Here is a 23271-nt window from a genome sequence, read left to right on the forward strand (position 1 = left end):
CCATAAGGAACTTACAGAGGTAGAGCTTTCGAGCTTCCTGGGTCTGAGGTGGGAACAACTTGCAGATCAAGCCACATGCTGCAATATGAGCCTTGCCAAGACAATGACAAGCACCAGGGGTGTGTCTGCTCACAGAAAAGAGTATGGGCAGGATACAGTTCTTAAACCCCAGAATGTGGGACATGGTCCTGGGGAAAGTGGGAGGATAGTTTCCAGTGGGGAGGATTAACTAACTTACTACTGATGCTACAACTACTAGCTACAACTATAAATAACTATACACAAATGGACAAAGACACTCTGATAGTAAAATCTCAGAGCATGAAGGAACAGGAGTTCCAACTCAGGCCATGTAGCGGTAAGAGGGAACTGGAGAGGCTTGGACCTGCACAGCCATTTATATCCTCGGCTGCGAGCACAAGGGGATGCATGTGTGGCTCTTCCAGCTTAGGAACATGACACACATGTGCACTCACCTTTGGAATACATATAGGGACCATCACTGAAAGAAGAATTAGGTGGAAACCACCAAACTTAACTCATTGTAGCTTGAGCTACATTTTCACTTAGGGCTTGGGAGATGAGAGACCTAACACAGTACATGTTGTTCTAACCTTTATGAGCATTTGTGATGGAAATTATTGTTCTGAACAATTGTAGTCAGATTTTCAGGGGGGCCAAGCACCCACAAATAATAAAGCCACTGGCCTTAATCACCATCATTAGCTTTCTTTCTCCGCTGCTGAATGAAAAGACAAGCAATATATTTGTCTGCTTTCCTTGATCCAATAATAAAATGTTTCCCACAATTTCCACTTTAAAATTAATGTAACTCATTCCATATTTTTTCTGTGCTGTTAGTTTTCAGCCTCTTTCCCCAGTCTCCTAGCACTTTTGTCCATCTTCTCTCAGTATACGCCCTTTGCCATTAATTTTGTTTAGCCTAGTAAGGACTTCGCCCACCACGTTCTTTTCTTATTCATTGATTCGCTGACTCACTTGCTCATCCTTCTCCTTTGCCATTTAACTCCTAGCACACATTGTCCCGGGCACTGTCAGGCCGCTGTTATTCTTTTCCTTCATCTTGTTTAACTGGTGTCAGAGGCTATGTTAGTTAGTATAATGGTTTTCATAACTGTATGAATCCTTCTCACTGTTCTCCATCAACCTTGGCTTCCTTTAATGTTCTTGTCCTGGCTGGCATCCTCAGAAGGGTAACAATGTCAATATATTAAGTAAAATAAAAACTAACAGAACCCAATCATACTTTTCAATTGACCAAGATGCTTTGTGTGTAAGAATTGTACACCAATCCCTGTTCCTCACATGGCCATGAAGGTCATTTACCATTCTCTATGGCCCCTAAATCTCTGGTAATTTTTTCTTGTAAATTACATATCCTCTAGATGCTCATTGGCTCTCTAGGCCTTCTTGCTTGCTTTCTTCTCTCTAATTTGAGTGTTGAAGAGGGTTGTTTCCATCTACACAAAGCAAAATGTGTACTCTGTGTAAATTGACTAACTTCAGATTAAGGAAAAACAACAAGAATGAACCAAAAAAGTCTCAGTGAAGAATACAAAGTACGTGTGTGTCAACTGCAGTCAGCTATAGAGAGCACAAAACAGCTATTGAGAATTTACTCATTTCTCTGGTTATAGACAAAGCTCTCATCCTGCACATGGTTTGTGAGCTGTTCATTTAGGGTAAATCTATACATTGAGTGGGTGCTCCAGTTCCTAGCTCAAGAACACATACCCATGCTAATTGTTATGGAGCTAGTGTGCTAAATAAAGTGTAGCTACAGTGGTATGGTTTGGTGGGAGGAGCTAGCTACCCTGAGTATGAGCCTACCATCTTGGACAGGCACATACGTGGAGTAGCATGACCAAATGCACCCCTGTATTTGCACTATTGTAATCTTTATAAAATATGCATTGTGGGGTATCGTTTGAAAGCTAACAACTCACTGTTCAATAATATCATAGTGAAATGTATGTAGGAATATTGCATGGATATTTATGATCATAAGCTGATATTATGACTGAAATATGGTTACCAGATAAGTCTGGGGAATGGATAAACCTGTTTCTCAAAGACAAGAGAATGAGAACCAGGAGTATGTGTTCATCAGTTTGTTGAAGTGATGGCATTGGGACACCTATACGGGATGCAAACAGCTGTGTATAGAAATCCCTGCAGATTGCCTCCATCTCTGTTCGATCGGTTACTGATTCTCTGACCCTATTCTTCAAAGCCGATAATGATGACCTATACAACAACAGTTCTCGTTTGCATTTTTTGAGATTTTTACGATCTTTAGCAGCCTTTAGGAGCTTTTCGGTTTGAAATTTCTCAGTCTTTCTTCAATTTCATTCGTATGAGCTTGCAGATAAGGGAGTACTCAAGCCTGTCGCTACCATTTCTTTTAAATTTTCCTCCTCTTCTCCAATAAAGTCTTTGTATTCTCCAAGGATTCTGCTGCTAGCTCTTCTTGATCTTTCACGTATAGCTCATTTCACACATCATTTCAGTTTCTCACTGAAGTTCTCATCATCATTGCAGTCATCCAGGAGGCTCCAATCTTCCCTAGAAATGTTTTCCTTCAAGATTTCCTTGTCAAAAGCTACCGGTTGGTGCCTTCTGTTCACCGTACATAGTTCACATGAGTCTAGCTCTCAGTAGGCAATGATCGCTACTGATATTGAATGATGGCACTACTGAAATATCCTGCACAATCTGTCATCTATCAATCAGAAAGTAATCTATTTCATTTTTTGTCTTCACATTTGGTCAACCCAGATCCATCTTCTATTGGCCTTCTTTTGGAATCAGGTGTTATCAATAAACATTCTACTTGTCTCTGCCAATATAGCTAGTCATTCTCCGATACCGTACTTCTTACTCTCTCTCTCTTCCAACCTTGGTGTTAAAATCTCCCATCACAATCGTATATGTGGAACTCTGAACAAGGGTTTCTTCCAGTTCCTGATAGAATCCTTCCACATCATCATCTTCGTATGCATTTCTGGGAGCATAGATCTGGATGATTTTGAGGGTACTATTTCAGTTCAATCGGAGGTAAAGCACTCCAATATGCGATGACTTCAATTGCCATGAGACAATTTTTGAAGAGCATTCTTAGTTTATGATGAATCCGACTCCTCCAACTGTCCTTGTGCCTTCTCTTTTTCCTAAAATGACTGTGCTTCCATCCCTCCAGCTGACCTCCATCTCCTTCTTTTGTTGTGTTTCGCAAACACTCAGCACATCGCATGCTGTTTTTGCCTTTTCCTCCATGAGATGGTTAATTGATTCCTCCCTCATCAGTGTTCTGCAGTTATAAGTGCACACATAGAGTTGTCTGGTTTCCTTTTGGTGATCTAGCACCTGAGATTCTTTGCAGCCTCTCATGCATCTGACCAAGTGGGTATTCACCCACGAAAGCTCATGCTCCAAAACGTCTGTTAATCTATAAGGTGCCACAGGATTCTTTGCTGCTTTTACAGATCCAGACTAAAAAGGCTACCCCTCTGATACTTTGCAGCCTCTCGTCGTTCGAATGCCTCGCTGCCTCCAAAGTGGGGATCGAGGGACGTGCCGAGAACTGAGACTTGGTTTTCCATGTTGTTTTAGCCAGGGCCGGCTCCAGGCACCAACTTAGCAGGCAAGTGCCTGGGGCAGCCACTCCAGAGCGGGGTGGCAGGTTCAGTGTATTCGGCGGCAATTCGGCAGACAATCCCTCACTCCCACTCAGAGCAAAGGACCTCCCACTGAATTGCCGCAGATCACGATCTCAGCAGGGGAGAATGCTGCAGAGTTCAGCTGCTTTGCCAACCTGTTTTGCCCATCCCTACCTGTCCTTGAGAAACCTCTGGGTACCTGACTACACAGAATTCAAATTGAGAGTGCTAACTGTGAAGGATGCACTCGCTCATTTTTGTCTCATCTTGGGTCAGGGGCCAGATTCTGATGGTTTTGCCTCTCCCTTGTCTCAAAAGTAGAAGAGAAAATACTCAGAGAAGTAGAAGAAAAAAGCCCAGTATGAGGTATATAACAGGTAAGACAGAGAAGCATAGTCCCTATTATCACCTGGATCGATCGGTTTTCAGCTGTTATTAAGACTGCGCCGATCACAACACATCCGCCATTCTTCTCGCATTCTTGCCTTTCTTCTCCATGTTCGTCTGAAACGTTTAACAATGTCATCTTCCGATCTTCCTGGAGGCCGACCAGGTGGTCTTTTCTATTCTCACGGGTACCATTCAGTAATGATTGCGGTCCACCTATTGTCCATGAACTGTGCTATTGTTACCCGGGGTTCTTTCAACCCAAAGTTCTTGATAACTTTTACTCTGTGCGAGGAGGTGTCAGGAAATAAATCAGGGGAGACACAACTGTCCGACCGATAGATGGCTGGCACAAACAGGACAACACAAGAACACTTTCACTTAAAGCTAAACTTTACTAGTCTCAAGCACTTTCACACGTTCACAACAAGATTAGTCCCGAAGAGCCCCCCTTATCTCAAACTGTTTCCCCTTATTTATATGTTAGTAATACAACGATATGTTCCTAAAAGAAAACTTGTCAAGCAAACAGTTCCAATGGACAAACAAGAGGCTCCTTCTGATTATTGATTAACCAGGTGTAGGTTTTCCCAGAGCCTGCAGCCTTGAGACCCCAATAGACATTCCTGAGGGTATATCCTGCTCTTTTAAAATGCATGTATCAGCATCTTCAACACAATTCTTATCAGGAAGGACGTGGGGTCAAGCTGCCCTTTCTGTGGCACCCAACCCCGCCCCCTCCTGCCTTGGTCAAGCTGAGATTGCTGAATGGCCAATTTACAGCTTGCTGACTAGGCCACCTTTAACAATAAGCCATAGTGGTTTCAAGGCTTGCCAAAGTCTCCCCATACACTATGTGGCCCGCCCATCATATCTTTTTATATCTGCTTTCCATGACAATATCTTTCACACCACTGCTTATTATATAACTGGAAAAGTAGCAACACTAGGGTTTCTATCAACCAAATAATTTAAAATACTTGAGGACAATGCTGGCATTAGACAGCTTGTAATAGCTGAATGTGCACATCATACATGGATACTTTTCTAAAGAAAACCAGTCAATATGCTTTATTAGCATAAATGAGTCAACACATGATCTCCAAATAGCTAATGAATGTTAGGACAAAACTAGATTTTCATTTGTCCTCTGGGCAATTTCCTACATATTACAATTTCAGTAGAAATAGGATACATTTATGAATATAAAAATCTCCAATACCTCAAAGACAAGGTATTTTATAGATATTATATGTTCTGTAATTCGTAGATTTTATGTTACAGTTGATACTGGAATAAGTATAAAACATTTATTTTCAACAAAATGTTATTTATTACTCACATTCATATTTGGTAGCCAGTAAAAATGGAATCTCTATTATTTAGTCATCAACAATAACGCAAAAATGTACTTTTCTGTAAATGTGTAGGAACTGCCATAAGAAACAGAAATATACAATATACGTACCTGTATACAACAGAAAAGATATAAAGGAGAAAATATATGAAGCTTTCATTTGAAAAATATGGGACAAATAACTTATATGATCAAATAGAGCCCATTTTCAGCATAATCTTCACCTGTATTAATGAATGCCTTTAAGCTATTTTTGGATAGATGATCTCTCAAAAGGGCAAGCCTACCAAAATAGCATAAGTGGCTTTCATGCAATTGTAAGCCCCCTTCCTTCTTATTTCAGGGTGTTCAGCTGTGATGGGGTGTCTACCCCACACCAGCATGGAAGGAGTTAACCCCAGGAGGGAGCAGTAAAGATGAGTTCTCCGAGTGGCCTAGAGCAGCTGCGCTGGCCACAACCAATCAGAGAGAGGCACCAATTTGGGCTCAGCAGGGCTCATGCAAAAGGAGCTGCAGGGCCAGTCAGGCATTTGCGGCCTGTGGCTCCAGGGATAAGCACTGGGTTCCTCTCAGGTCAAAGAGGTGCTAGCACCATGCACAGAGCAGTTGCTGGCAGGGACCCGGGGAGCAAGAGGAAGCTCCTAGCTGGCTGTTACAACTGAGTAGCAAAGTGACAGGGTGCAAACCGTGGATGGGAGGGCATTTGAGGGAAGTGGCTGGATGAATGGACTATGAGGTACTGACCCCAGGAAAGGGGAAACACAGAAGGTGACACAGCCAGAGGGCTGAGTCATGAAGAGGACACGGCAGTTCCTGGAGAGACTATCAGCGGAAGCAGAGAGTTAGGGGGTTCAAATTGCAGACGGGGGAGCGTCATCCTTGAGCTGATCCCCAGAGACCAGGAGAAGAAGCCAGTCCAGCAGAGATTGTTGTACCCCATGACATCATCCAAAAACACTTAGGGCAGGTCTATACTTAAAAAACTACAGCTGTACTGGGGCAGAAGAGTTACTGTAGTGCTTTAGTGAAGATGCTACTACACCGATGGGAGAGCTTCCCCCATCAGTGTAGTTAATCCACCTCTGCAAGAGGCGGTAGCTACATCAACAGAAGCTATCCCATCAGCATAGCACTGTCTACTCTGAGGGTAGGTCGGTATAACTGCATTGCTCAGGGGTGTGGATGTTTCAGACCCCTCAGCGACGTAGTTAAACTGATGTAAGTTTATAGTGTAGACCTGGCCTTATTGCTGTAAATACAGCTGCTGTTTCTACTTGCTCTCAGACAAGATGGCAGCCTTGAGTGATTGCTGAAATAGCAACTACTTCTTTGCACACCAGAGGGTGTGCAGGAAGTTGTTACCCTACTCAATAGTTGTTTTTAAGCTGGTGTGGAAGGCTTCATTAAGGACAGACATTCCTGCACATACATACACGCACACCCCTCCACATCAGAGGCTGTCAGCTTCTGGACAGTCAGTAGAGAATTCTAGAGAGAGCAGGGCTCAGATCTAATCCAGCCCTGCAGGGACAAGATAAAGCTGTCAGGGGTAACCGCGACTGATGTGTGGGTTGGATCTCAATACAGTTTCCTATAATTTTACAGAGTCAGTGGGATTGAGACTGGGAAAATACCATAAAGGAACAAATGCAAACTGGAGGCCTAAGATCTTCAGGAGGTGTACTATGTCATTGAACAGAGCGTGTGTGAGCGCTTAACAGCTGCAGTAAGTAAGTAAGTGTTTTTTCCTTTCTTATCTGAAGTTTTGAATTTGCTCAACAATGTGGATGCTAAAACAACTGGTTATGTAGTACAACTGAATGTTTTACTGAAATGTCAGTATAATACCCAGGATCAGACTATGTGAAAGCAGATCTCCAATTGTCAGGAGTCCCAAATTAATCCCTATATTGATTTTGTAAGATATTATAAATAAATATATATTTTGCAGGCTTAGATTCTGTGTTATATTCTCCATTTTAAAAGAAAAAATAACAAATCTCTAGTGAGTGATGTTAGTCCAGTAAGGGTGCACTGTAACTCCTGTGCTGTAATAGTTTACCTTGGAAGCGTTATTCATAAAAAGGAATTTGAAATTATTAATTGTATGTGAGTATAATTGATTTACAATAAAGACTGGTACCAGATTCCTAAGAAGAGAAGGATAGTGAATCCTGTTATAATTTCCACTTTTAGTATTTGGAAAGGTTCCTATAGAATATCCAGCTGTAGTCTCTTGCAAGGATAGGAATTCATGGTCTGTGCAAATAGTTTAAGTCAGAGAGAGGAACTTTTTAGCATAGAATTGATAAACAGATTGATTTACCTTTCCTCTGCATAAGTTACACAATAGTCAACAAAAACCCCATAATAACCTGCTTCCTGCAGCTTTTTATAATACAAGTGGCCTGAGCTGGTCTCCAAAGCTAAGATAAAGGATAAAAATGTATTACCACAGGTCATCAGCTGGTGCAAATTGGCATAACTACCTTCCCTGAATTCAACAGAGCTATGAGAATTTACACAAGTTGAGTATCTAACCCTTTATGTTAACACGCCCAGAAAGGGAGCTAAAAATCCCTCAGAACCATGAAAGTACATTAACAATTGCAACAGTTTATCTTTCATTTAATCTTTTAAACCATGAATATTTTTTATGGCCAGATCATCTCATATGACCTCCATTTCCATTTTTTGGCTTGTAACTCAGTATGTCTGGCCAGATGAAGAGGTACTATACTGGATTCTTCTGCATCCCTGTGGTTGACATCAGCATTAGTATGAGTCTAGTTTTTAGTGTTTTCATAAGAACAGCTTAAGCCTCTATTAAAGATCAATTTATCGTCACAAAGACAAGACAATTATTTGTCCTTATTCAAGTGATATCTTCGTCGTTCACTGGAGATGAGAGTTTCTTCAGAAAACTGGTGATTCTGTGCTTTATTCTGTTTTTAAATAGGCACTGTTTGACCTCTGGCTTTCTTTTGCCTAACTAATTTGATGCTGAAACACATGCTTTATTGTCCTATTATTTACAGTATTACTTATTCAGATTTCTTTAAAGGGCCCAGAATGCAGAAAAGGTGCCTATGTATGCAATTTGTTAAAACAAACCCTTATTTATTGGACCCACCCAAAACAAATGCTTCCTTTATACCAACCCTTAATTGCACCAATACCTGAAAACAAGACCTTCCAATCTCTCCTAAAATTCCCCCTCATGCTCTCCCACCGACTCAACTCTCCTCCTGAAGTAGCCATACCCAAGCCATTTAGGCCTTACAGGTTGAAATGAACACCTTAACTTCACTCAGTGAAGACCAACGAATATGAGTGTAACAGGCTTTGTGTGCTGAACACCACTTTAAGTGAGCTGGCGTGCTCTTGACAAGCTGCACTTTCACAGTAGTTATAAGATGTTGCCCTATGGGGAGCGTACTGACAACAAGGATAGTCTTGCAGTAAGAGATATTGGGTATTGGAACTCAGGGGATCAGCCCAAGGTTTCTTCTACTCCCATATGGAAATTGTTTCTGTAATTCTCCTGTTCTAACCATACTCTTCCTTTCATTTCCAGTTCTGCCGTAGTTATTGGAGAGCCTCCTTTTCAAGTTTGGCAGCCAGGCAATTTATGCAGGGTGAGGCTGTTTCCTCTTAGTTGTAATCAGTGGAGTATCTTAACCCCTTCTCATCCCAGAGCGGTGTGGGTGTGTCCCCCACCATAAGGGAATAAAACTTTATTTTAATTCACTCTGACTGAACTGATCTCTGGTCTTCCAGTACACTTTAAAGAATTTCCTGAGTTAGGCCATGCCTTCTGTCTCTGGTATAACACTTGGCAGACTGTCATCACTCACCATAAACATATGTAGACTTCTCATTGGGAACAATAGAAGACTAAATATGGAGGAAAGCCTGTAAAACTTCATTTTATCTCTATTATCACTTTTGCTTTAATACATAAACTAAATTTTTTTGCAATTTTAACATACTGCAGTTATTTGCGCTATGGACACCTCTACACCTTTTTCTGAAGCAGCCACCATTGGCCCCATGATGGAGATAAGCCACAGGACAAAATAAGCCTTTGTTCAGCATTGATTTGACAATTCTAATGACCCTAAATGAAGTTCTTATCTATGTTGCCACAGCAACTCAGCTTCCAGTTTGTGTGGGATGACAAACTGTCTCCATGGGAACCAAACACCTAAGCTTGTGTTGAATCTTGAGCTTGTTAAATCCAAAATCGTGCTAGTAAGAAGGAAAGAGCAGGGGGGAGAGGCGATAGAAGGAGGAGAAATTATATTAAAAATACATGTGGTCCCCTGGAGGAAAGGACTGGGAATACTAGCTTTGGTTAAAGGATTGAGCAGATTTGGACTTCAGCTAGGACACTGAAACATTGATGGCATGTACTAGGGTGGCTAGTTTGTGCTCATATTGGTTTGTGCTCTAAAAGGTTTTCAATTATCAACTAAACATGGAAACTAGACATTGAGGCAATATGGTCAAGAAGTTAAATGACGGGTGGTGGTGAAGGGAACGGGGTGAGACAATTTGTTTTCTACTCTTGGCTCTCCATAGATGTATTGTGTGATCTTGGACAAGTCAATAGCTCCATCTGTCCATATGTAAAATGGAGATAAATTATTGTTGCCTCACAAACCAAAGCAAAAGGTATAGTGGAAGATTTGGAGGTGCACACAGAATTTCATATGTACACGTTGGCATCATTCAAAATAGCAGTGGCTATGTACCTACCTGCCCAGAAATTCATCTGGGTTAGGGGCATTTGAGGAAAGGTGGCAAAATGTGGTGATAAAATCCATAGGCTGGCTCCACCTAACACAGTAAGACCCTGCTTTTCCCTCTGGGGTGCAAAGTGCTGGGCATTCCTGTGAAATGAGCACCACCACTTTCAAATGACTTCAACAGCAGTTATTAGAGGAGTAGCCGTGTTAGTCTGGATCTGTAAAAGTAGCAAAGAATCCTGTAGCACCTGATAGACTAACAGATGTTTTGGAGCATGAGCTTTCATGGGTGAATACCCACTTCATCAGATGCATGTACATGCAAGCTTTCGTATTCACCCACGAAAGCTCATGCTCCAAAATGTCTGTTAGTCTATCAGGTGCCACAGGATTCTTTGCTACTTCAACAGCAGTTGGCAGTGCTTTTAACTTCACAAGTGTGCACAGCTCCTTCCTTGATTAAGTCCCAGGGTTATGACCCTTGAGATCAGTAACCATGCATTACTATTACTATTACTCTCTCTTGCTGAAAACCATTTACAATCCTTATACTGTTAAGAAGCAGTTATACAGAATTTTGCAAATTCAGAAAAAAAATATTTGAGACAGCCAGCAAAAACTCAAGTACTTGAGTTCAATCACACCTGATCCCGAGTACATACTCAGGTGGCTAGCCCAAGCAAACACCTGTGTTGCTGTGGCCACACTGCTATTTTTAGCACACTAGCTGAAGCACAGCTAGCATGTGTGTCTACATGCACTGGGAAGCACAATCCCAGCTGCAGTGTAGACATATCAAAGATATTTATGGATACAATTTCTGGATAATATGGGATAAAGTAAGACTAAAATAATCAGACTATCCACAATAGAAGGACCTTAAATTAGGTTAGCTACACTGAACTAGTGGACATAAGAACGGCCATAAAGGGTCAGACCAATGATCCATCTAGTTTAGTATCCTGTCTTCTGGCAGTGGCCAGTTGGAATTGCTTCAGAGGGAATGAACAGAAAAAGGCAATTATCTAGTGATCCATCCCCTATTGTCCGGTTCCAGTTTCTGGCAATCAGAGGTTTAGGGACACCCAGAGCACTGGGCTGCGTCCCTGATCATCTTGACTATAGCCATTGATGAACTTATCCTCCATGAACTTATCTAATTATTTTTTGAACCCAGTTATAATTTTGGCCTTCACAACATCCCCTGGCAACGAGTTTCACAGGTTGACTGTGCACTGTGTGAAGTATTTTCTTGTATTAGTTTTAAACGTGGTGCCTATTAATTTCATTTGGTGACCCCCTGGTTCTTGTTATATGAAGGGGTAAATAACACTTCCTTATTCTATTTCTTGACACCATTCATGATTTTTAGACTTCTATCATATCCCCTCCCCACAGTTATCTCTTTTCTAAGTTAAACAGTCCTAGTTCTTTTAATCTCTCCTTGCATGGAAGATATTCTATACCCCTAATCATTTTTGCTGCTCTTCTTTTTGCCTTTTCCAATTCTAATATATCTTTTTTGAGATGGGAGTGACTAGAACTGCACGTGGTATTTAAGGGGTGGATGTACCATGAATTTATAGTGTCATTATGATAGTAGCAATGAAATTTTTTACTCTAAAATTCTCCCAGCATCCTGTAATAATACTGCCAAAGCTCTGAGCCTTTGGATATTTAAACTTTTTAATGTTTGTTCCTTTTGTTTATTATGCTATTATATTGGTGTACAGTATCAAATCTTATTTCCTCTCAAAACATTTGTTAAGAATGGAAAAAGCAATCATGCAACAAAGATAGGTAATGCCCATCCATCACCCTGTTCAAAAAGGTGTTTGCTTCATGTTTAACAAGTAAGTGCCAGATGAAACATTTATATACCCCAAAAGGTATTGCTGCTTATGCGTTGCTGTTCATCTAATTGCAGGTCATGCCCAGTGCAAAAAAACCAAAACAGCAAAGTTGAATCATTAGAGCATAATTAGGAAGCAAAATGGCCATTTGCTGCCCAAGTGTTATTTGCTCCTTTGACTTTTAATTTGAACTCACTGGATTTGTGATGAATCATAAGTTAGAATTCTTTATCACAGAACCTGAGAATAGAAAAGATGTATTAGTTCAGCTTGTCCCATTATCTGCATTGCAATGACCAGTTTAGGTTTTTAAAAGATTCAAGCAATAGCTCTTTCACTACTTATCCAGGGTAAACACTTCATCAACAGAGGTCACTGTTAGAGAACATTTCCACATAGTTAGTCACAATATCCAGCTATCTGATTTCACTCTTTTACACATACTTGTAATGCACTGGACTCTCATAAGCATCCCCACTCCCTCTTTTTGTTTACATATAATATAAAGAATACAGTATATTATACAGGAAATCTCTGCATTTTCAGGATGACAGATGGAGAAAACCATTTAGTTCATCCTAATATTTGTGTGACTTTATAGTTGTCAGCACTCACCTCTAATCTCTCTGATAAATCCCTTCAAATATTTTTAGGTAAGCAAAACCCTTTCATCCAGACACACTAGAATTTTGGTTTTGTATAAACTTTTCCTTTTACCAACTGTTTGTAGTTTCTTATACATATAACATTATTTACACAAATGTCTGGTTATTTTATATAGAGCAGTGCATGTATCAATTAGCAATTATAATTTCTAGATGTTCTCTAAAGCATACATCTCCACCTGCTATTAATCTCTTCAATCTATTTGCATACACCAACACAGATAGGCAAGTGGCTCCATTAAAAGAAATAAATATGCTAGTTCAAATATCTCTTTCATACTTCATCTCAGCCAATGCAATTATCCTCTTTACCTTAATCAAGTGCTTCCCCTGGAAATCCTGAAGAAAATTAATCAAAATCTCATGTTCTTATCCAATTTATAATTATGCCACACATTATTTTAATCACATGTAAAGGAAATGATGGGGAAAACACACCATGACTCAATTAGACACAAATACACTCATTTACAATACATTTTGTTCAATAACTGAACAGTGCAAATTCCTTGTCATGTGCACTTATTATGCTAATGGAAGAGTCATAACAGATAGCTACAAAAGCAGCTGTATGCTTCTGCAAAAAGATTGACTCAATATAGCCTTAATTATATGCAAATAGCTTATTAAATGAATACAAATGAGAATCACTAAGGAAATGGTACAGGTGTGTTATCTCTGTACCTATGTGGATGGGGTGCAGTCATTAAGTAATGGAATCTGCGTAACACTGAATTACAGATTCTCACCAGCACACACTGCTGAGAAAGAATCAGCAAGTTTCATCCCCTATCTATTCAAGAATAGAACGTTAATTCTAGAGAGACTTACCTAACAATTTGAAGAGTAAGTGGAATTCTCTGGAATTGTTCATAAACCGGCAGAAGCCATTTTGCAGATATTGTGCCCACTGACCTCAAACAAAGCAGCAATGCTGGTAAATCAAAGGGGTTATAGAGAAGTCTCTTTAAAATGGATGAAGTGATCAAGTGGTAATAAAACTTTATGATTACAGAGAACTAGACAGACAACAATTAATAGTCTGGGTAAGACTGGAGGCGCAACATAAGGAGAGAGAGCTCGAATGGGAGCCTCATTTGTCTTGCAAAAATTTGTACAAATGTACTTGATTAGAAAGCTCATATTAATTCCTACATGCAATGGACACTAGCGGCAGTTGGTGAGTCAGGCTTAATTTATAATATTTCTGCCACTCTACATATTGAATTCTCTATACAGCACTGCTATATAGGTCAAACAGTTGTGACAATGTTAATACCTATTTGTTGCTAACTTATACCACAATACTTCTGAATTTTATTACATTTATTCAGCACTGTGGAGAACATCAAAAGGCTGCTCTCTGTAAAAATGAAAATATATCTTAACTAGTTCTGCTGAAGTTTGATGATGTCATGGAATATTAGTTTATTATTGTACAGGATGAGAACTCTGTGCCTTCTTGGACATTAAGATAAATAAAAAGCAACTCTCTCTGACAAATAATGGTATGTTAAATTCTTGTTGTACATTGTTATAGGTCTTGGTAAACATCCTTGGAGATCAGAAAAGCAGCTCAGGAAAAGCCATGTCACCTGTGTGTCAGGTAGGGTGACCTTTTCAAAAGGCAAAAATGGGACATATGCAGGAGCCCTGCCCCTGCCCCTCCTTTTTCCTCAAGGTTTCTTCCCCTAGCCAGGCTGGAAGCTGGAGCCAAGCTGCGGTAAAAGCTGCTCGGAGAGCTCAGAAGGCTGTGGGAAACCCCAGACACTCCACCTGCCTTGCGCTGGGGAATGGAGTGCCTGAAAGCAGCCCCTTGCCTGGTCTCTGCCCTCTACAGTGCACCGTCTAGGGCAATTGGAGGGTCTGGGGCTCCCCACAATGTCCTGGGCTTCTGGGGCAGCTCTTACTACTGCCTGGCTCCAGCTTCTTGCTTGGCCAGAGGGCGAGGCTTTGTGCGGGGAGAGAAGCAAGGGGCAGAACCTTATGGCAAGGAGCTATGGCCCACTTCAGCCCACTGCCCCACACTGGGAAGAGGCTGGCATCACCCGAGGCTCAGGCAGGTGCAGAACAGTGCTGCAGGGAATCCAGGATAAATGCTGTCCCAGACTCATTCAGACGAAGACCGGGACTTGAACTCTGCATTTCAGGACTGTCCGGGTAGTCACCTTAGTGTCAGGTAGTATACATACTCACATTCTTTTATCTGCTTCTTGTTTCACTGTCACAACAATATCAACTTACATTAACTAACTGTTTCATTACGGTCCTGCTTCCTCCTCCAAATTTGTAAGAATTTTGGTCCAGATCCTCAAAGGTATTTAGGCAGACGAAGATCTGGGCCTTTGTTATTGAACTGATATGCTACAAGCCCAGAAAATGGGGAGAGGAAGCCCTGAATCTGAAGTTATGGGAAGGAGACAGTCAGCCTGATACGAGGGATTCTAATGAAGTCTTAAGTATTTTGGGGTCCAGACACCAAACTTCCTCTTGGGAAGCTGACAAGGATGGTTCCCTAAGAGCACTAAGATCCAAACACTGTGCAGTGGCAGAAGATGGCTGACTCAATTCTGAGAAGAGAGTACATGTGTAGGGAAAATAGTCAGAAATAACTATAGGTTCTTCAAGATGGTTGCCCCTGTGGGTGCTCCACTTTAGGTGTCTTGATGCCCTGCACTTCTAGTTGGACACTTGTGGTAGCAGTGCCCTGATTGGCCGCTCTGAGCGGCTACCCCATGTACGCAGCCCACCACCACTCAGTTCCTTCTCTACCCCCAGAGGATCAAGCCGAAACTCCGAAGCAGAGTGAGGACTGGTGAGGAGGTGCCCTGGACTTGGGGTCACAGGTGGGTTGGAGGGATCTCTCCATCATTAAAAGTTTTAATTGGAGGTCTCTGGCCTTCCTTGTCTGCGCTGTGAGATTCTTGCAGTAGGGACACTTTGGGGGAACATTTGTCTCCCCCCCAGGCAACGGATGCAATGCAAGTGGCCGTCTGTCACTGGTATTGAGAGTCTGCAGGTCAGACAGCGCTTGAAACCTGGAGAGCCAGGCATGTCCGAGAGGCTAGCTGAATAAAGAATGTGAATAGTCCCAGTCTAATGCCTCTCCAGCGACTGCCCGCTTGAGGCAGGGAGAAAAAGGGGAAAAGGTTTGTTTGTTTTTTTAAATATGGGGGAAAAAAAGAAAATGAACAGAGAGATAAACAATGAGGAAAATTAACTGAGAAAAAGGCAGAGATTAAAGGAATATGAGACTTGTGATGGGGCAAGGCCAGACAGTTACAATAAAGTACTGAGGAACAGGTATGTTAGCCCCAGGCTAAACAAATCCCTGGTACCATGGTAACCAAATGACAGTTGTGCCAGGTTAATCAAGACACCTGGGGCCAATTAAGATCCTTCCAGAAGGCAGTGAGATAGCTAGATTGATTGGGACACCTGAAGCCAATCGAGGGCTGGCTGGAATTAGTTAAAAGCCTCCCAGTTAGTCAGTGAGGTGTCAGGAGCTATGCTGTTGGAGGAATGAAGCACAAATCCATATCAGGTGCAAGGAAGGAGGCCCTGAGGTAATGGTGAAGGAGATATTGAGTGGGGGCTGCTGTGGGGAAGTGGCCCAGGGAATTGTACACGTCCTATTTCCAAAAAGTCAGCTACCATAGTTGCTAATTTAGGGGTCCCTGGGCTAGAGCCCGGAGTAGAGGGCGGGCCCAGGCTCCCCCGTCCCCTCCCTGATTAATCACTGAGACTGGGAGACAACGGAGACTGTGCGAGGGAGGATTGCTTCTTCTCACCTCCGTTGTTGGCTGATGATGAAAATGGCACAGTAAGCTGTGACCCTTGCTTCTAGAGAGAGAAAGGCTACATGGCGGGTCACAGTGAGCCTCTGAGGCTAGCAAAAATCCACCAGGAAATACAGGACCCAGGGAGTCAAGGACAGAACTTTGTCACAGAGTAGATAATGGTGCTGCTGTCCTTTGAACTGAAACCAAGGGTGGTAGAGAAGGAACTGGGTGGCGGTTGGCTGCGCATGCAGGGTAGCCACTCGGAGCGGCGTGAGATGGCTGCTGCACATGCACGGCCAACCGGGGCACTGCTACCACAAGTCTCTGACTAGAAGCACAGGGCGCCAAGACACCTAAAGTGGAGTACCCACAGGGACACTCCTCAAAGAAGTAGTCTGAGTTCTGAGGGGGTGGCATTAGCAATGCTGAGGACATAGAAATACAGACAACTACAGGTGCCAGGTATTCTGACAAATTATTTACAAATTATCAAAATCACCTCTATTTTCACAAATTAAAAGTTAATATTTTATTTCGTCTGTCTAAAGACAGTCAGATGTTGGAAGGGGCCTCTGGGAAGTAACACCAGCAAGGCCCCATTCTTCCAAAACTGAGCAATTATACTCACTAGTCCTCCTCCAACTACCCTTGGCTACATCTTACTTGGACCTGCAATCCCCAGTAAGGCTGTGGGAACCAAATTTGTCGGGGATGTCTGTAAGCATTTTTCCCAGACTCTGCAAGCACTGTCTTATCTAGCAAGGTCATACAGTCAGCAACCAGGCAAGCGCTTGACTGTTTCAGCTACTATATTTTTTCTTCAGTAGGCCTTGCTTTGTTACTGCTAAGCAAAACAGGCCATCAAGGCAAACTCATCAATTCCCCACTTTGTTCCTAGAGGACCCACTAAGGGGACTCGAGGAACACAACTTACATTACATGATAAGGTCGCCTGACCCTAGGGGCTGTTCTACATAGTCAAGCAGTTACACAGCACCCACATTTTATTATTACATAAAGCAGTAGTAACCCACACATAAAAATAACAGCACTTTTAAGCAAATTATGCAGCCATCCACCTACATCAGGCAACCAGCTAAATAAATCACTCCACCAGGAGTTCCCGCTTGGTCGCTTTCCTCCATGATCCCTTGCAATTTTTTCAAGATGTTTTGCCCTCTCCCATGTGGCATTATAAACATCAGGAATATACACACAACATTCTTGTCCTATTAAGGCACATGTCCCTCCTTGTGAGGCTAACAGAATGACCAGGGACATTCTATTTTGAAGAACCATTTGCCTAAACCGTTTTTGCTCGGTAGTCAGATCAATGAGGGCCTCACCAGTGGTATTAGCCATTATTTCTAACACTCCTTGTAATCTCATTATACCTTGCCCTACATGGTAAGTGGCAACTCCACACGCAAAGAAAAAGGCTGCACAGGTTCCTGTCCAATCATTAAGTGCTTTCCAGGTAAGGGGTCGAGACCAGTCAACATCCTCTTTGGCACCTCACACATTTCTTAAACGTCCAGAAGGAAGGTGATCTCGATATAGGACAGGGGGTTCTAACCAGGCCAAATAGCATGACCCCTTCCAGGAGTCAGGCAAGCTTAAATAAGCCTTTTCTCCACACACCCAATAGACTCCAAACAAGGGATTAGATATAAAAGATGCAGTATATTGGGGTTTGTAATACCATCCAGTCCAGGCAGAGAGACCGTGAAAACTATTAATAGCATTATCAGTACACTGACACACAGAGTACTCAGTTCCCGAAGAATTAAAAGAATTTTTTTTATGCAGCATATATAAATGATCTTTGAATACTCCAGCAATGCAGTGCAATTAGTGTGCGATAGATTTGGTGCTACAATGCAACGTATTTTGGTAAACACATGAGGTTTATCCATACCAACTGATTAAACAAGCTGCAAAAGTTAGCAGGAAAACATACCAGGACATTCCAGGTTGGGGTAAACCTTGCACAAGAGTACAATCGGGTCCCCATCTTTCACCAAAACGGGTTCCATTAAAATAAGCTTTACAATTGCTAACTCCTACAGGCACATTTCCTGAACCCAGGAAACAACACTCACCAGGCCGCTTCCACACCGTAAGGTATCTATTAATCTGGATTCCTGAATCTGCCCAGGTTAGGTTTTGCATGCCTGAGAAGTCCTTCCATGAAGGAGTCCATGTTATATTCATAGGGCTAAGAGGTATGGGGATCATGGGAAGACCTCAGTGACTATCTACTGGCATTAGGGAGCATACCCAACACGAAATGTTATTCAGTGCTAGCATACAGGCTTTCATTTCATGAGCAAAGCAAATAAAGACATTATGTTCATATCCCCCTAGTTAATCCAACCACCACAAAAGAAAAACAACAAACAATACACAAACGAGTCCACCAACTCCCCAGGCGACTATTCGCTGCCATTCCTTGGAGAATGGGCACCAGTATACTACTTCTTGAGTTTTAACCTCAGGTCGCCCAAAGGGGTAGCAGTCCATTTGTCCTCGGCAGAGAGGCTGTCTGTTTCTGGCTCACCCGGTTCGCGGTGGGGTGAACATGCGTGGCTCCCTCGAAGTCCGATGCCATCTACTTCTGGGGAACCCTTTACCAGGTCGGGCTCCCTAGCGAGGCTCCGTTTGACTCTGGTATGATGAATCCAAGTAGGAAGTTCCTTGACCCGAACAGCAGTAGGGTTCACCAGGATAGTCTTGAACGGTCTTAGCCACTGAGGTTGAAGTGGAGTCTTTCGGTAAGTTTTGATCCACACCGGGTCACCTGGTGAAATAGAATGAACAGCTTCCCACAATGGTAAAGATTGAGACTGTGCTGAGTACAGTTGTAATGTTGTTAAATGCTGCTGCAATGCTTTTACATAAGCTTCTGTTTCACAAGTCAGATCAGTGTCACTAGGCATTGAAACCAAAGTAGTAAAGGAAGGTGGTACCTGTCCAAAAAGTATCTCAAAGGGCGCTAGCTTAGTCCTAGAATTCGGGGTAGTCTGGACAATGTACAAAGCCAAAGGAAGAACTTTAGTCCATTTCATCTTAAATTCCTTACACTGCTTAGTTAGGGTGGTCTTTAGAGTTCCATCATACGCTCCACCTGGCCTGAACTCTGAGGGTGCCAGGGAGCATGAAAAACCCATTTTGTCCCAACTGCCGCAGTGAGTTCCTTGCAAATTTTTGCTGTAAAATGCGTTCTCTGGTCAGAATCAGTCTTTTCAGGAGGGCCAAATCTTGGCATGATCTCATTAAGAAGCACCTTGCAAACTGCTTTGGCAGTGGCTTGGACAGTGGGAAAGGCCTCTACCCATCCTGAAAGTTGATCCACGATCACTAACAGATGTTTCTTTCCTTCTGAAGAAGGTAAATCAGTAAAATCAATTTGAATGTGCTGCATGGGCCTATGAGCCCATCTGCGCCAACCAGGTGGGGCCTGTTGGCGTGTTCCCTTAGGATTACATTGCTGACAAAGAATACAACTTTCCACTACTCTTCCAGCCATTTCACTTAATCCAGGGGATACAAACTGCCTAAGAACGATTTGAACCATTTTATTTGCTCCTAGATGGGTGTTACTGGGAACCTTTGTAGTACCTCACGCTGATAGCTTGATAGGACGATCATCACATTCCCAGATTCCCACCAAATTAAGTTTTGCACCCCACTTTTCCCATGTTGCCTTTTCAGTATCTGAAGCTTGTAATTGCCATTGAGCTAAGGGAGAGATCAGGTCCAATTGGGCCCCTTGTAAGGCTGCTGCCTTGGCCGCCCTGTCAGCCAAGCGATTTCCCATTGCGACTGGATCAGTCTGCCTGGTATGAGCTTTGCAGTGTCTTACCGCAATCTCCCTAGGAGCCTGAATGGCTTGACGCAGCTCAGCAATTTCCTTTCCATGGGCAATCTGAGCTCCAGACGAGGTAATGAAACCTCATTCCTTCCGAACTGCACCTGTGGCGTGGCACACCCCAAAAGCAAATTTTGAATCCGTATAAATATTGACCCTCTTTCCTTTAGCATAGAGGCAGGTTGCAGTCAGGGCTTTCAATTCTGCTGCTTGGGCACTGACCCCAGGTGAAGGAGCTTTCCCTATTAATACAGTCTTGCTGTCAGTAACTGCGTATCCAGAGTGTCTGATTCCCTCTCGGACAAGGCAGATCCATCCACAAACAACTCCATTTCAGGGTCTTGGAGGGGAATATCAGTAAGGTCAGGGTGAGGGGTAGAAATTAAGTCCAAAACCTGCAAACAATCATGCACATATCCACTACTTCCCTCCTGGGGCAACAAAGAAGCTGGGTTTAACGTGACACATCGTTTGAGGGTTACCCCCTGAGCCATTGAGAGAGCAATTTCATATTTTGACAATCATTGGTTAGTCAGATGCTTATGCTGTTGTGAATTTAACAGGCTGACCACAGCATGAGGCGTATGCACTGTAAGGCTGTGTCCTAGTACTATTTCTTGAGCTTTTTCCACAATGAGAGCAGCTGCTGCAACATTTCTTAGCCTGGATGGCCTTGAGCTACAGCAGGGGTCAGCAACCGATGGCATGCGAGCCGATTTTTAATGGCACGCTGGAGCCTGCCGGGACTCCAGTGTGCCATTAAAAATCCTGCCGACGCGGCAAGCTGCAGGGTCCGCACTCCATGGCCGGAGCGCCGAGCCGAGCGCAGTAAGCCACCGGCCCCTTCCCCCGGAGCCCTGCCACCACGCGCGCAGAGCTCTGGGGGCCGGGGTTGCGCGCTCCCGCAGGGCAGCGTTTGGCTCCGTGGGGAGGGAAAACCGGTCCCCGCTCATCCCGGGGCCCTGCTGCTGCACGCACAGTGCTCTGAGAGACGGGGCGGAGTGGGGAGGGGCTGCGCGCATGCAGCAGCAACAAAACTCCGGATGAGCGGGGAGCCTCATGGTAAGGAGTTCGGGGCTGGGGGAGGGTTGGATAAGGGTTGGGGGCAGTCAGGAGACAGGGAGCAGGATGGGTTGGGGGGGTGGGATCCCCGGGGGTGGTTAGGGGCAGGGGTCTCTGGAGGGGTCAGTTAGGGAGCAGGAGGGTTGGATGGGGCATGGGAGTCCTGGGGTCTGTTAGGGGGTGGGGGTGGATAAGGGTCAGGGCAGTCAAGGGACAGGGAGCAAGGAGGGTCCCAGGGGGCAGTTAGGATGGGAGGGTCTCTGGAGGGGGAGGTCAGGGGACAAGGACCTGGGGGGCTTGGATGAGTTGAGAGTTCTGGGGGGAACTGTCAGGAGGCAGGGGTGTGGAAGGGGTTGGGGCAGGCAGGGAGCGGGGGCAGTTTATGGGTCCAGAGTTCCGGGGGTCCTGTCAGGGGGCAGGGAGTGGTTAGATAGGCATGGGAGTCCAGGGGGTTCTGTCTGGGGCAGGGGTGTGGATAAGGGTTGGGGCAGTCAGGGAACAGATAGGGGGTAGGTTCCTAGGGGGGCAGTCAGGGGACAAGGGGCAGGGAGGCTTAGATAGGGGGTGGGGTCCCAGGAGGGGGTAGTTGGGACAAGGAGTGGGGGGTTGCGGGTTCTGGGGGGGGGCAATCACCCAGCCCCCTCTGCCCTGACCCCTCCCACACACACACATAGCCCTGAGCCCTGTACCACCCAGCCCTTTGACTCTTTCACCCCTCCATGACCCCAGCCCTGACTCTGGCACCCCCATACATACCCAGCCCCCCCTACCCTGACACCTGCACCCCCTCACATGCCCCCAGCCATCTGCCCTGACTCTTGCACCCCCCACATCCCATGCACATCGCACATCCCCACCCTCACCCTGAGCACCAAATAGGAGCTCCTGTACCCCCACTCACATTCCCACCTGCATCCCTCACACCAAATGGGAGCTGCCCAGGTAAGTGCCCCCAACCCAAACCTCCTGCCCCAACCCTGAGCCCCCTCCCTCATTCTAGCTCCTGGCCAGACCCTTCACCCCCAGCCCTGTGCTCAGTCCACTTCCACCCTCAGCTCAGTGCAGAGAAAGGAAGAGAATGGGCCAGAACCAGGGAGAAGGTAGGTACCCACTGTATGTGGCCAGGGCTGGGACCCTAGACCGGCAGCGGGCTGAGCGGGTCCGGCAGCCAGGATGCTGGCTGGCAGGAGCCAGCGGATGGAACCCCTGAGTGGCAGTGGGCTGAACTGCTGTCAGTCTGGGGTCCTGGCTGCTAGCCCCACACAGCCCGCTGCCGGTCTGGGGTTCTGGTTGCCACACCCTTCCCAGCTGGGGTCCCAGCCGCAGGTCCCACTCAGCCCACTGCCAGCCTAGGTGAACAGAACCCCAGACCATCAGCGGACTGAGGGGCTGGCGGCGTAAGATCAACACTTTAATTTAAATTTTAAATGAAGCTTCTTAAATATTTTGAAAACCTTGTTTATTTTACAATACAACACTAGTTTAGTTATATAACATATAGACTTGTAGAGAGAGACCTTCTAAAAAACATTAAAATGTATGACTGGCACAAGAAAACTTAAAATTTAGAGTGAATAAATGAAGACTCGGCACACCACTTCTGAAAGGTTGCCGACCCCTGAGCTACAGGGTCTAATTGTCCTGACAAATAAGCACTAGGTTGAGGAGCACCTACAAATGATTCCATTAACACTCCAGGTGCCACTCCTTTAGATTCATAAACATACAAGTCAAAAGGTTTGTTGTAATTAGGGAGCCCTAGTGCGGGACCCTGAACAAGGAACTCCTTGAGTGCTCTAAAGGCTCTTAACTGCTCAGCATTTGGATGTAAAGGCTCCTCTGCCCCTTCTTTAGTTAACTCAC

General features: G+C 44.1%; 1 protein-coding gene across 1 annotated transcript in view; it reads right to left on the reverse strand.

Annotated features, from left to right (window-relative positions):
* Window positions 1-13548, reverse strand: part of MRAP2 (melanocortin 2 receptor accessory protein 2) — a 72463-nt gene extending 58915 nt beyond the window's left edge. The window contains exon 1 of the mRNA XM_050950193.1: window positions 13525-13548. The gene's annotated coding sequence lies outside the window, so the exon portion shown is untranslated. The remainder of the gene's footprint in view (window positions 1-13524) is intronic.
* Between the last annotated feature and the right edge of the window lie 9723 nt (window positions 13549-23271).

This window comes from Gopherus flavomarginatus, chromosome 4, assembly GCF_025201925.1.
Source record: "Gopherus flavomarginatus isolate rGopFla2 chromosome 4, rGopFla2.mat.asm, whole genome shotgun sequence".
Classification (NCBI taxonomy): Eukaryota; Metazoa; Chordata; order Testudines; family Testudinidae; genus Gopherus; species Gopherus flavomarginatus.